Source organism: Ambystoma mexicanum, chromosome 9, assembly GCF_040938575.1.
Source record: "Ambystoma mexicanum isolate Mex_15411 chromosome 9, UKY_AmexF1_1, whole genome shotgun sequence".
Taxonomy (NCBI): Eukaryota; Metazoa; Chordata; class Amphibia; order Caudata; family Ambystomatidae; genus Ambystoma; species Ambystoma mexicanum.
Genome location: NC_090931.1, coordinates 1,496,432,152 through 1,496,445,941, shown reverse-complemented (window position 1 = coordinate 1,496,445,941; position 13,790 = coordinate 1,496,432,152). Strand labels below are relative to the sequence as shown.

The following is a 13,790-nucleotide window of genomic DNA, read 5'->3' as shown; positions in this document are numbered from 1 at the left end:
CAATCAAGAGAAAACAACAGGAGCCACCCCCATAGATGTGCATGTGATGTCCGGCTCAGGGGGCTCCCGAACAGGACACACAGCAGCCGTGGGGCACCCGGCTGGACAAAGACACCGCAATCACGAGGTGCAACACACAGCAGAGGACACCCTGCGAGGGCCAGAAGCACCCAACGTTGGTACTGCCACTGGGGGCACTCAGTACACGTGGTCGTCGGCGCTGTGGTCACACAGGCAGAGGATCGCATACAGGACGTGAGCACACAGCGACTCCAACCAAATAAAAACACAGATTCAGGGCTGCCACTTCCTGGGTCTCTGCTGCAGTGTCTGCACGTGCATGCAGAAGCCCCTTTTATTCATTTGAGTCATGCAAAGTCATGACTCATGTTATTAAAAGGACAACACGCCCCAGTTAAAGGGGCCACAAAATCACTCTCCTCCTTTACTATCACCCAAAAAAAACAAAACAGCAACACTGGCCCTGTAAACAAGCCCTGAACTTTGGTGCTTCCCAGTCCACGCACCAAAACGGTTAACATTTTCAGGAAACCCAACAACCGACTGGGCACAGTGCCGCCATGTGTTACTTTATGGTTTCAAGCTATGGTTGCTTAGCAACTTTAGCTCGTCCGGGGCTGACGCAGGGCAGAGCAGAGCTCTGAGTGCAGCAGCCAGCCAAACAGAGGCACGTGGGATTGCTCTCCCAGCTGTGCAGACCCACCTTGGCCCCGCCTCCCTGACCAGAAGCCTGCCTCTGCCCTCGATGATGACAGCCCAAGCAACCTGGCAGTGGCTCCTGTTCTGCATTGTTGGATTCCCACTGAGGCCAGAGCCGAACAGCAAAGGTAAGAGCAAAGGACTGTGCCACAAATGTCTTCATTTTAATTATCTTGGAAGGTGAAATGACCGAGGCTGCCCACCAGCATTAAACACTGTGTAAATAGCGACACATTTATATTCAGCACCAGAGAGTGCTTCTGAATATTGATTGTTAGTCCCCCACTGGTGGGAACAGAGGAATGGAGATGGAAATTCAGGTGCCCTCATACGAAGCAGGCAAAACCCCAAGCAATGCTGAGGTTTTAGATCTGTGAACCCAGTTCTGGGGCCTCTCCTTCACCTTTCTCTGGTCCGACCAAGCTAGGCGTGACCTCAAGGCCAGCAAGCGCAAGATACCAAAACTGGCCTCGCTCCGCGCACCATAGAACTATGCATAGATGGCAAACACTGACCCCCCTCCACGCCCAGACAGAGGGAGTGGATGTTCCATGAAAGACGCTACTAATTAAAATATGTATTCCTGTTTCCTCCCACTTCTAGGCCTATATATCTTTGTATTTACATTTGTATGGAACATTGAACCAAAGCAATGCAGACACCAATGCCATGCACCACGCTGCAGATGTATTTCAATCGTGCAATGGCCATCACTGCATTTAATGATACTCAATGTACCGACCTCGGAAAAATTAAGGGCTGAGCCTCATCCTTGCAAGATTCTAACCGGTATCCTGCAGATTGAATACAAATGTCTGAGCAGAGTGCTTAACCTACTTAGCTATCTCACAGTGCTGGCATGCAAGGCAGCAGTGAAACTGAACTGATAGCACCCTCTTTTACGAAGGCATAGCAATGTGAATAGCGCCTTAAAGCACTCAAATAAATATACATGTAGCATTTGACAACAGATTTCCGAGTTGCCTGTCAGCTTTAGTTTGCTGATTGAGCCCAGTCTCACAGCACGGTGGGGAGAGTGTGGGGGGGGGTCGCATTATTCGCGGACAGTACTGTCCCAATTTTGACAAGAAAATAATGAAAACAGGGAACTAACCATTGCGTTTTTGGCTGGGCAAATGTCTGCAACTATGTTTGCCAGTCTCTGTGACTCTCTCTTTCTGCCCTCCTCCCCCCAGGTATTTCCTTCTCTCACTCTCTTTCTCTCTGGCCCACCCTCTCACTTGCTTTCTTACCTTCTCTCCCCACTCTCTGCTCCTTTCGGTCTCAGTGACTCCCCATTTCTGCTCCCCTCCCCAGTCGTCCTTGCTCTCTCGCGCTCTTTCTCACCTTTCTTTCTCTCTCTCCTGCCCACCTGCCTTGCTCACTGTATTCCTCTAGCTCTTGCCCTCTTGCTCTCACACCCTATCACTTGCTTGCTTACCTTCTCTCCCCACTCTCTGCTCCTTTCAGTCTCTGTTACTCCCCATTTCTGCTCCCCAGTCGTCCTTACTCTCTCGCGCTCTTTCTCACCTTTCTTTCTCTCTCTCCTGCCCACCTGCCTTGCTCGCTGTATTCCTCTAGCTCTTTCCCTCTTGCTCTCACACCCTATCGCTTGCTTTCTTACCTTTTGGCTTACTGCACAAAAACCCAGACTCATTTAAAAGTGGAAAAGGTTGCTTTAATGTGACAGGCCAAAGCTTACAATCAAACGCTTAACTGGCTACATGGCCTAACAAACTAAAGAAATATTTTAACAACCAATTAAATAAATTAAACATTTTCATTTTCATTTTCCCCCAACAATTAAATAATTAAATAACCCATTTCCTCCCTAATGATCCCTTGGATCCTACCGTCTCCTTGCAGCTTTTCCAGGCGTTCCGCTTTCTCCCAGGAGCCATGCCCCTCCAGGCTCAATACCTGTTCCCCCGGGGTGACCTGCTTGTGCAAACAGCGCCACCCCATCCTTTCCCGTGTCATTCCCCCATTGTGCTTCCCTCCCCCCACATCAAAAGGGGCCATGCCCCCGGCGCCCCGACCCACTTCAACACCCTTCAAACTCCCCTCTACACCAAACTCCCCCTTCCTATGACCTGCAGCCAGCCTGACCTGCCACATCAGCAACATATATTACACACACTTTCACAATGCCCTGACCTGTCACACAAAACTACCAACCCCTACCCTCCTAACAGACCCAAAAACTCATAAAAAACTCGCCATGTCATCTAAAAAACCCCCACATAATCCCATGAACAATGGACCCCCCCATATTACATAACCAGACACTACCCTAAAACGAAAATGAAAGGGGTGGGAGGGCGGGACAATCATCAAGTCCTAACCGTCGCCTGCCTCCCGAACCTTCCCTGAGCCCTTAAATACCCCCCGGGAGGCGCTCTGCCCCCACGGCCACTCGCTGGCCGTGTGCAGCGCCAAAAACTCCCCGGGGGGAAACGCTTTGCGTCCCCCCCGGGGCCCCCTTTTGGCTTACTGCACAAAAACCCAGACTCATTTAAAAGTGGAAAAGGTTGCTTTAATGTGACAATCCAAAGCTTACAATCAAACGCTTAGCTGGCTCCATGGCCTGACAAACTAAAGAAATATTTTAACAACCAATTAAATAAATTAAACATTTTAATTTTCCCCCAACAATTAAATAATTAAATAACCCATTTCCTCCCTAATGATCCCTTGGATCCTACCGTCTCCTTGCCCCTTTTCCAGGCGTCCCGCTTTCTCCCAGGGGCCATGCCCCTCCAGGCTCAATACCTGTTCCCCCGGGGTGACCTGCTTGTGCAAACAGCGCCACCCCATCCTTTCCCGTGTCATTCCCCCATTGTGCTTCCCTCCCCCCACATCAAAAGGGGCCATGCCCCCGGCACCAGAAAAACCCTCCCCCGAGGAGTTCTTTCTGCCCCACCCCCCCAAACTTTTCTACCTCAAACTTTTTACCCATTCTCCCAGCCCAGAACCTAAAAAGAGCCACACCCGTATCCCTTACCAGATCATTTTCCCCAGCAAGACTAATCCCCCCCATCTGGAGGCCCATAGCTTTCCCTCACCCCAGCCAACATAGGAAGCAACTAATCCCAGCCCAGCCCCCCAAACCCGGACCATCTTACCACAACATCTTTATAGTTGCACCCCAGTTGCCTGCCAACAACCCTTTTCTCAGCTTCTTTCCTCGCCCACTTAACCCTAGAATTTCCCAAAAACCAGATTTTTGACATCTGACCGGACCTCCTAGCAGCATCTGAAAAAGAAATTACAAAATCACTTACAAATCAACAACATCCTAATAAATGCAACACTCCTGCTACCTACTGAAAAAATTCTATAAAGACATTCCGTTTGCCCCGGTCCCTGACATACCCTTTGTATCTCCCTTACTCCCAGCGTCCCAACCTTTTCACCTACTCCTCTTAATAGCCCAGCCTGCTACTTTCAGATGCTGCACCCCTCCTAAATGAATGAGTTCCAACCTCCTAACCTTTCCCACACCACTAGTAACACCTCCTCAGTACCCTATCCTTTCTGGCCATCTCCTTAACCCTCTCCGGAAACACCCCAGGTCTTCTCCTACCGTCCCCCTATATTTCGCCCCTTTCACCTAACCTTTAAACAATACACCTAAACCCACTTAGACCCCCTTTTTCGTCTAAACTATTACCCTCCTGCTCCACCTTGCCCCCCCACCTTCCATCACCTTATTAATATTGGCCCTGCGTTGCCCCCCCTGCACCGGGGGCCCACGTGCACCCCCGTCCATGCAGGCCCTTTACTTTATTGCTCCTCTCGCCACTGCACCAGGGGCCAAACCTGCACCCCCGTCCATGCAGTCCCTTCCTTATAACTAATTTTCAAGATCCTTGCATCCATTACCACCTGTTTCCCACCTGCACCAGGGGCCCTAGTGCACCCCCGTCCATGCAGGCCCCTTTTCTGCCTTACTCCTCTCCATCGCACCACCAGGGGCCAAACCTGTGCCCCCGTCCATGCAGTCCATTCCACATAAGTTCCTCTTCCAGCACCTTGCTTCGTTGCTCCACTTCTTTCCCCCAGCTGCACCAGGGGCCCTAGTGCACCCCCGTCCATGCAGACCCAGCTCATCACTTCCCCTTGCTGCACCAGAGGCGCTCCCGCACCTCCATCCATGCAGCCTGAAGCTTACTCACCTTGTCGTGCGGCAAGAGTGAGGGCTTCGCCACCTTCGTCCATGCCCTCCAAACGTCGGCCACCACCCCTTAACAATTTCCACAGTTACATCCCCCCTGCGGCCCTCCCCTACCTACGCTTCTTCCTCCTCACCCTTCTCCTACCCCCTTTAAGTCGCCCCCAAAAACCTTTCATCAAACCTTGTGCCCCCCCTCCTTTTACGTTAAACTGAGCCCGACCTACCAGCACACCCCTATTTACCTGGCATGCGGTCCTTCCCCCCCACCTCCTTGCCCCGCTCCTCACCCTGACCCACTGTCCCCTGCCTGAAAACAATCTGTAACCGGATGCCGACCCGCACACCTGCTGCACTCGTGTTTAAATTTGCACATCCACCTCGTGCAGCCTTCTTTATTGAACGCCCAACATGCTGTCGAGGGCTGTCCTCTGCCTCCTCCCCCACCCCCTCCTGGGCGGGGCGACCAAGAAAGGGCCGGTAAGGCACAGGCAGCCCACTTGCTGTGTGCAATGTCGGGGCAGGCCTCGTTGGAGCCATCCATTGCAGCCAAAGATCCATGTCTATCTCCCCCCAGACCGCCTGACTGTCCTCCGCCATCCTCGCTCTGAATTCCTCATCATAGCGTACCCAGGCAAAACCCCCAAAACTCGTGAAAGCCTTCCTAATTACGTCCATATATTTAAGCAGGGCCACGCAACGCTCCGGGAATTTTTCACAGTACACACAGGCATAAATGATAAACGCCGACGTCCAATTCTCAATAGTCACCGGGACCCTTGGGCGTGAAGCCAGTTCCCTCTCTTCCTCCTTAGACCCCTCCTTTGCTCTCACTTCCCTGTGTAGCAATTTAAAGACATCCACAAATTCGCCCGCCTGAATCTTCTCCCTGGTCGCTGCCATCAAGTGCGCCCCCAATGGTTTTGTTATCCCCATGTATGGCAATTTTTTCTCCTTTCTTTTCACTTCACACTCCTTATCTTTTCCAGCTTGCACTTCGAGCACCAATGGCTCCACCACCTTGTCCGTTTGGACCTCCACTGAGCAAATGCTCTTCTCAACCCCTGCGGCTCCAATGGCCTGCATACCAACTTCTTTCCTTACACTTTGCAGTTCAGACCCTTCATCCCCTGTCCCCCTTCTTGCGACCCCTCTCTGCCATGCAGATGACCATTCCCTTTCCCGCTCACCTCTTTCCACACCTGCCGCCTGTGGTCTGGCGTCCACACCGATGCTCCTACTCTCCTTTCTTAGAGGGCTCCTACTGCGGGGACAAAACATGTCAGCACACTCACCCAGCCAATAGTTCCCCTGACCCCTTCCTCCCCGTCCACCCTGCACTTCCCCTTCCATATCCCACCTCAAGCTTCTTCTCCCCCCCCCCCTTTCCGCCCCATAATCTTCCACTTCCCATTGCCCCACATATTCCTCCCATCCCACTTCATCACCCCTTAAATACCATTGCGGACGCAAGCTCATGCCCGAGTTGAGTTGATGATCTTCTTCCGAGCCCGGGGGGTCCGCCCTGCCACTCCTTTGACGTCTTCTCGGCGGGGTTGTGGAAACCCCTGCCTGGTCCTCTTCTCTCGGGTGAGGCGTTCCGTCCTCCACCCTGGAATCCTCATTGCTAGGGGCTGTGCTGCGCCCTCTAGGCTCTCCTTGCGCTGACCGAGGAGGGGCCGTACTGAAACCCTCTACCTCCACCTGACCAGCGGGGGCTGCGCAGCGCCCTCCGCCCTCACTCCTCCTAACCTCCTCCATTGATGGGGACCTCACCCTCCTTCTCCCACCTGCACTCTTCTGCAGGTATTTACACCCTCTTCCCCTCTGCCCTATCACCCCCTTCTGCGCCCCCTCACTGGCCCCACTGTAGTTCCCTTGAGCCAACTCCATTTGAGCACTCCCCGCTTCTATAGGGCTATCCTTCCTTCCCTCCCTCACTGGCTGCCCCCCGAAATCATTCCTGCCTCGGACACCCTCCTGTCTATCTCCCTCCTCATCTTCCTGCCCCTGGATTCCCAAACCCCCCCTCTTCCCGCTGCGGGGGTGCAAGCCACCACTGCAGCGAGAGCATCTGCCGCAGTTCTATGCTGAGGCCTGCCCCCACCTACCTCCCCTTCTCCCGTTACTTCCCCTACCGCCCCTTCCAATTGGGCCTTAGATGCCCTGCTAATGATTTCCAGGGCCTCGCTCAGAGCCCTAGCATCCACCAGATCCTTCTTGCTAGCTCCCTGGCCCAACATCGTGCACCAAAAATTTGGGTGTGCACTAAAAATATGCCCCCTGAAAATTAAGCTAGCTAATTAAGCCCCCAAGCCAAAACCTACCCGTGGACCTATACCCAAATTGCCCAAACTGCTAACTTTGAACAGCATAAAAATACACCTCTTAAAAACCCACTGGTAATATGTACCAAAATAGTATAATTGTTTATTCATTTATTCAATCAAAATAGTTTTTTATTTATTTATTTATTTATTTATTTTATCCTGCTCCACCCCCACTACTGCCCCCTCTTACTGCCTGAGCCCTCCGAGACCCCAACTCCCGCTCTACAGTGCCCAAGCAAGGCCCTGCCCCCACCAGCCACACAATCACCTTAGCCAGAGATCCACTTGAGCACAATACCTCCCACACCGCCCCCTAGTGGATCGCGAGATGCACCGCACTGTCAGGGAATCAATGAAAAATTAGCGCTGTCCCTTTAAGGAACCGCACTGCCCCCTCTGTCCTTAGCCTGCTACCGCGTACCTAACACACCCTCTCTTCTCCCCTTAACGGCCGGCGACCCAAAAATCAGGACCTAGGAAGCACAGCACTAGCGCTGCGTTCACAGGGAACCTGTGCTGACCTCTCCCTCAAAGTTGCACTGCTTCCCAACCCAAACACCCCGCCGGCAAGCGACCGTAGGAAGGATGTGCCCCCAGTCACCCACGGTGCCCCAGAGCCCTCGAACCACCCACTACCTGCACTTCCCAGCGGCACGCACCAGAAGATACGGACCCTCTGGTAAGCTGCAAAGGGTGTCTTATCTACGGCACCCCTAAATATACTTTAAAAAACGAAATAACTGTATATATATATATATATATATATACTTGTTTGTTTTTTTTTTGTTTTTTTGGTACTATAAAACTACCTAACCGCCCACTCTAACACTCCCCTACCTCACCTCACTATCTCGCGCACCTCTAGGCCCAGGGAAGGCTCGGGAGCAGGCAACAGGACTTGACAATCGTCAAGTCCTAACCGTCGCCTGCCTCCCGAACCTTCCCTGAGCCCTTAAATGGCCGTGTGCAGCGCCAAAAACTCCCCGGGGGGAAACGCTTCGCGTTCCCCCTGGAGCCCCCCTTCTCTCCCCACTCTCTGCTCCTTTCAGTCTCTGTGACTCCCCATTTCTGCTCCCCAGTCTTCCTTGCTCTCTCGCGCTCTTTCTCACCTTTCTTTCTCTCTCTCCTGCCCACCTGCCTTGCTCGCTGTATTCCTCTAGCTCTTTCCCTCTTGCTCTCACACCCTATCACTTGCTTTCTTACCTTCTCTCCCCACTCTCTGCTCCTTTCAGTCTCGGTGACTCCCCATTTCTGCTCCCCAGTCATCCTTGCTCTCTCGCGCTCTTTCTCACCTTTCTTTCTCTCTCTCCTGCCCATGATCTGCCTTGCTCACTGTATTTCTCTAGCTCTTTCCCTCTTGCTCTCACACCCTATCACTTGCATACTCAGCCTCTCTCCCCACTCTCTCATCCTCTCAGTTTTTTTAACTCCCTCTTTCTGCTGCCCAATCTTTTTTTCTCTCTCGTCCTTTCGCTCTGACCCACCTCTCTCCGCCTCACCCTCTCCCTTGATATCTCCCCCTGACTCCCTATTTCTGCCGCCTCTTCACTCCATTGCAGGACGGTATGAGCTAGCGTTATTTGATACGGCTCTGAAATAAGACCCGAAACTCGTGTGGCCCTGATTAGGCCTTTCTGTTCCTCTCCTCCATCACTCTATCCTCTCTTCACATACCTCAGAGCACGCCGTTGTGTCCCACTCCTCTGTCACTCTACCTTCTCTACACACCTCAGACCAGATCTTAATGTGCCCCACCTCTGTCACCAAATGTACTTTCTCCATCACACATGCATCACATCCTTCTCTTCCAATTCTCTCTCTGCTTGTCCTTCCCATTGAGCATGCATCAGTCTTTCTTTCCCATCAGCAGTTTCGTACTCTCCTGCCCATCACACATGCAGATATGACCGTGTTACCTTTTCGACACAGACCACCCTCACCACCTGTCATACTAAATATTGGCACTCCATCACATACACACAAGCTACACCAGAGTGTAAAATGTGTTCCACAGAGGCACTTCCTGAGATAAAACATTAATGATACATATGGTGATCCATTCTGGTATGAAGTGTATATCACTTTACAGTGACATCGTAACCATATTTCTTCTTAGTGTACTTAAAAACAATGCTACGTGATGCCACTTCCTGTTTTGTCAAGGGGTGAAAGGTCGTGTTCCATCGCTTCCTGTGATGGCACTTTGTCCCGGATTATTGAGTCATATTAAGACAAGTTGGCTGAGACCAGGCGAATTTTAGCAAGAGACTATGAGTGTTTGTTGAGCAGAAAGCACACGTTCACTTATAATACAGGAGCTGCTTTCAAAGGACACGCATAGACACATGCTGTACATAACATAGGCTCCATTGAATATGAACTAATGTGTAGGCAGCAAAGAACATTAGCACCCGGCACGCGCGGCGCAACGGGAATACTGCGTGGTGATTGGCTAATTTGCGAGCCATACCGCACGGCATTCCCTTTTACGCCGTGCGTGCCGGCTACTCTGTTCCCGGCGAGGGGCGTGGCAGCCCCTCAGCCAATGAGGAGGCTCAAAACGGGGCAATCCCCGCTCCGAGCCTCCCCATGGCTGAAGGCTTCCTTCGTCCCCCGCCGGGGCCTCAGGTAAGAATCTCTGGCGGGGGACGATGGAAACCTCCAGCCGTGTGGAGACTCGGAGCGGGGCCATTGCGCCGGAGACCGCAGTATTTTTTTTTTTTCCTTCCCCGTCCCCCTCCCTTCCGCCCCGGGGGCATTACCCGGGGCGGTATTGGCCTGCCACCTCGTGGCTTATTGCCACAATAGTCTGTTGCTTGGCTCTAGCAAAGGCTATGAACAGGACATGATAACGTCCTCTTTCTAACCACAGAATAGCAGCTTCGTGTCTCAAACAGCTAAATTGAAGGGATTCCTTTTTTGCACCAGTCAGATCAGATAAGCCAAGGACAGGAAGCACAATACCAAAAGTACACACGGATGGTTGAACGTGTGCACAGACAAGTATCGCTTGCCATCTCATCAAAAACACCTTCATTATAATGGGGTTTTAAAGTGGGCTAGGAGAGAACAACATGCTTTGCTTGTTCCCCTAGCAGAAGCACATTACCTCCAAGGGAAATATCCACGAGTCAAAGACAGTTCCTGTCTCTTGATTTTGCACATAGGCACATCATGTGTGCAATGCAAAGCAAATAACAGGAGCAGGTTCAAGCTCTAGACTAACTTTCCAGGCAGAGGAAATGACGCACACATGTTTAGGCAGACCAAGTCCTGCTTTAATATAAAAAGCACAGCAGTCTGACGGGACACACACACAGATACACACAGTGCTTAAAGTGGGCCGGCAGTCTCCAAAAAGTGGGACTGAGCCGGGGCCCCGTCCTACAGCAACATTGGCGGGAATCGCGGGATGCATTATCCCGTCGCGGCCGCAGCCCGACGGGAGATGCGCCTGCAGTGAAGTCAGGCAAGCTGACATTAGTGGCAGCCAGCCACAGCGACGCTGTTACTGGCTGCCACTTCCGTCAGTGATAGTAACTGCGTCTGGTGACCCATCGCACGAGAAGCCACCAGAGGCAGTTACTGACTTACTGTCCCTTTGTTTCCCCAGGTCGCCGAGGCGTCTTTAACCCTCGGCGAACCTGGGGATTCCTCGACATATTTCGAGGTTTATAAAAGATGGCTTTGAAAGTACACATTTCAAGCCATCTTTTATAAAGCTTTGCCCACGGACAATTTTGTCCGTAGTCAAAGCTTTATAAAAGATGGCTTGAATTGTGTACTTTCAAAGCCATCTTTTATAAACCCGAAATGTTTAAAAAAGATGGCCTGAAAACTAGTCAAACCGTAGGGTATGCACACAAATATATATAAATGTTATATATTTGTGTACGTACCTTACTATGCTTGTTGTACTTTGCAAGCCATCTTTTATAAACGTAGAAATGTTACATATTTCTATGTTTAGAAAAAATGGCTTGCATAGTACACAAACCATAGTAAGGTACGCACACAAATATATAACATTTATATATATTTGTGTGTATACCCTACGATTTGCGTACTTTTTAGGCCGCGCCCCTCCCACAAGCCACGCCCCCAAATGAGGGCCCCCCCTCGATTTCTTACCCCACTTATAGCCCTGGATACACACACGTGCAGCCGAAGAAATCGTGGATGTTGGGAAGACACATCCATTGCAGGTCCCTGAGCAGAAGGCACAAATGAAGGCGTGCGCAGGCCCGATCGATAGGAAGTCGTGGTCAATTCGCATGCAGCCCAGCAAGGCCTGAAAGCGTGAGTTTGAATGTAGGAGTCGAACTGTTTGCATTTATTCTGAGACTAAAGGCGTGCTTTATTATGTTGCACCACTCCTGATCATAACATAGCTTAGTATAGGCCAACATAACATAAACTCCATGTTGCTCAAGCTGGTATCTTAAAATGATGAATTGTACTAGATCTTTATTAAATGTAAATCATGCTTTTAGCTTATGCAATAATGCTCTTCACATGTTTTGCAATATGTTACGTTATAACTGCTGCTTCCATAGCAGGTGTAATGAGAATTAGAGCTGGTAGAGAACAGAAGTAATATTAAATGTATTGTCTTGCTACCTTCAAGTGTCAGCTTCATATTTCTGAGTAATGCTCCATAGAGAGGTCTCTGAGTCCAAACGAACTACACAAACATTTTTCCTGGCTGTATGTGAAGGGGTGCGAACACTCAAGGAAACAGTTCTGGGGCAAGACTAAATTCTTAGGGACATCTCTTGTCATAGAACACAACATTTAATTCCCTGCCTATTTCAGACAGCCCTATTCTGGGTGCAGTGAGGGGGGCAGAAAATCACGCCCTCTGGGGGCAATTCTGTCAGGTGGCACCCGCAACAGATGGGACATCTTAGATATGACAAGAGCATTACTAATATTTAAATAACCTCATGTCCCAGTCAAGATAAGACAGGGCAAAACATTATTTTTTCTAAAAAGCTGTTTTAAAATAAGAGGTTAGAGTGTTTAAAGGAGATGGCACACCAGGAAATCAATATTCCCATACATTGCAGAATGGCTCTATATGTTTGGCTGAGAGCAGCAGTGAATACGAATTTCACAGGAGCAGTGGCGCAGCTTGGTGGTTTGCCAGCAGAATCGCTCTTTATGTACTTAAAAACCCCAGCTATCTGGACAAATAATGTATATGCAACTCTCCTAGTGAGGGGAGATTTAGAAACCATCCAGTATCGTCCATACCCGTATCCTGAATTGGCTTTAACACATACAAATCATGGCAATTGGTTTGGAGGTAATCTAGTTTACCCACAAACAGGCGCAAGGCATGGCCCGTTAGCTACACCCAATCTGTCACTAGAGTTCTTGGCCCAGTTTCATCCAAAGCGTGGAGGTCCATTTCTGCAGGCTGAATATCAATTGTTAGCCACCCACTTTGATACAGTGAGCAACATTGCCCTGCAATCTGCAGTTCAGCAGGTTATAGCACCTGCGCAGCAACCTCATGGATGGCTGGATGCAGGCGGGGTACAACTACAGACATTGCGAATAATATTAGGATATTGTCCGTCCAAGAATGAAGACATACCCAAGTGGTATTCAGAGAAAATAGGGCAATTACAAGCCGCCTATCCACAAATCACCCCCCCAGCACAGACATAGGGCCCTAGCTATGTTTCTTCCATTTGGCTGCACTCTGCCGCTAGCAAGCTGTGAAAGCTGGATCTCAATCTATAGCTGGCTTTATTTACAGCGGATAAGCATGCCGTCCATCACATCACTAGCACTGATCCTAGCTGACATCATGGGAACACATGGCGCGGCCACAGCCATGAATTTAGGCCTGTCGATAGCATCTAATAATTATCAAATGGTTGGAGCATAATTCTACCCTTATTAAAAGGAGAGCATGCAAGGTTAGAAGTCCATAGGAATTTGTCCCAATTAAATGAGCAAGAAAAACGGGAGCTATTTGGGGACATTGTGACATCCACTTATCAATCGCTGGGAAGGGTTCACTTGGGCAGAAGACCTGCAGAGACACAGAGAAAGGGTAACAAGGATTCTAAGCCAGATAAAGAAACACACCACAAAGGAAGGCCCTCGAAAGGACGAGAGTCATTCCATGCTAAAAAAGGCAACAAACCACAGAGGCAGCAATTATCGCCCATAGAGGAAGAAATATATCCTGAACATGGGCATAACAATTAGAAATCTGCAGGACATAGGCAGGCCCTGCAGTCGCAAGGCAACCACAAGGGTAGACGATCATGGGGTAAGCCTGGGGGACAGTCCCATTTCAGACCTACTGACTATGGTTTTAGAGATAGGAAACACTTGAAAAGTCCACAACAGTACGCACTGATGAGAGCCCATCTCCTTCCCAACAGGCACGGACGAAAGAGCGTTCTAAGGCTGAGGCGAAGGAAGTGAAGGAAGTGAAGTTTGAGATAAAACACACGGCAGCACTACAGGTTTCACAGAATGCAGAGTCCATGCACTCATCGCATCGCCCCGACTACTAAGCGACACACAGATTGGATTGAGGTCCT

The 13,790-nt window shown here is 50.3% G+C and overlaps 1 long non-coding RNA gene across 1 annotated transcript in view; it reads left to right on the top strand.

Annotated features, from left to right (window-relative positions):
- Positions 1-367: 367 nt before the first annotated feature.
- The window catches only part of LOC138489300 (uncharacterized), an 86,715-nt gene continuing 73,292 nt past the window's right edge, over positions 368-13,790 (top strand). Inside the window, exon 1 of the long non-coding RNA XR_011274774.1 lies at positions 368-848. This is a non-coding gene — a long non-coding RNA (uncharacterized lncRNA). The remainder of the gene's footprint in view (positions 849-13,790) is intronic.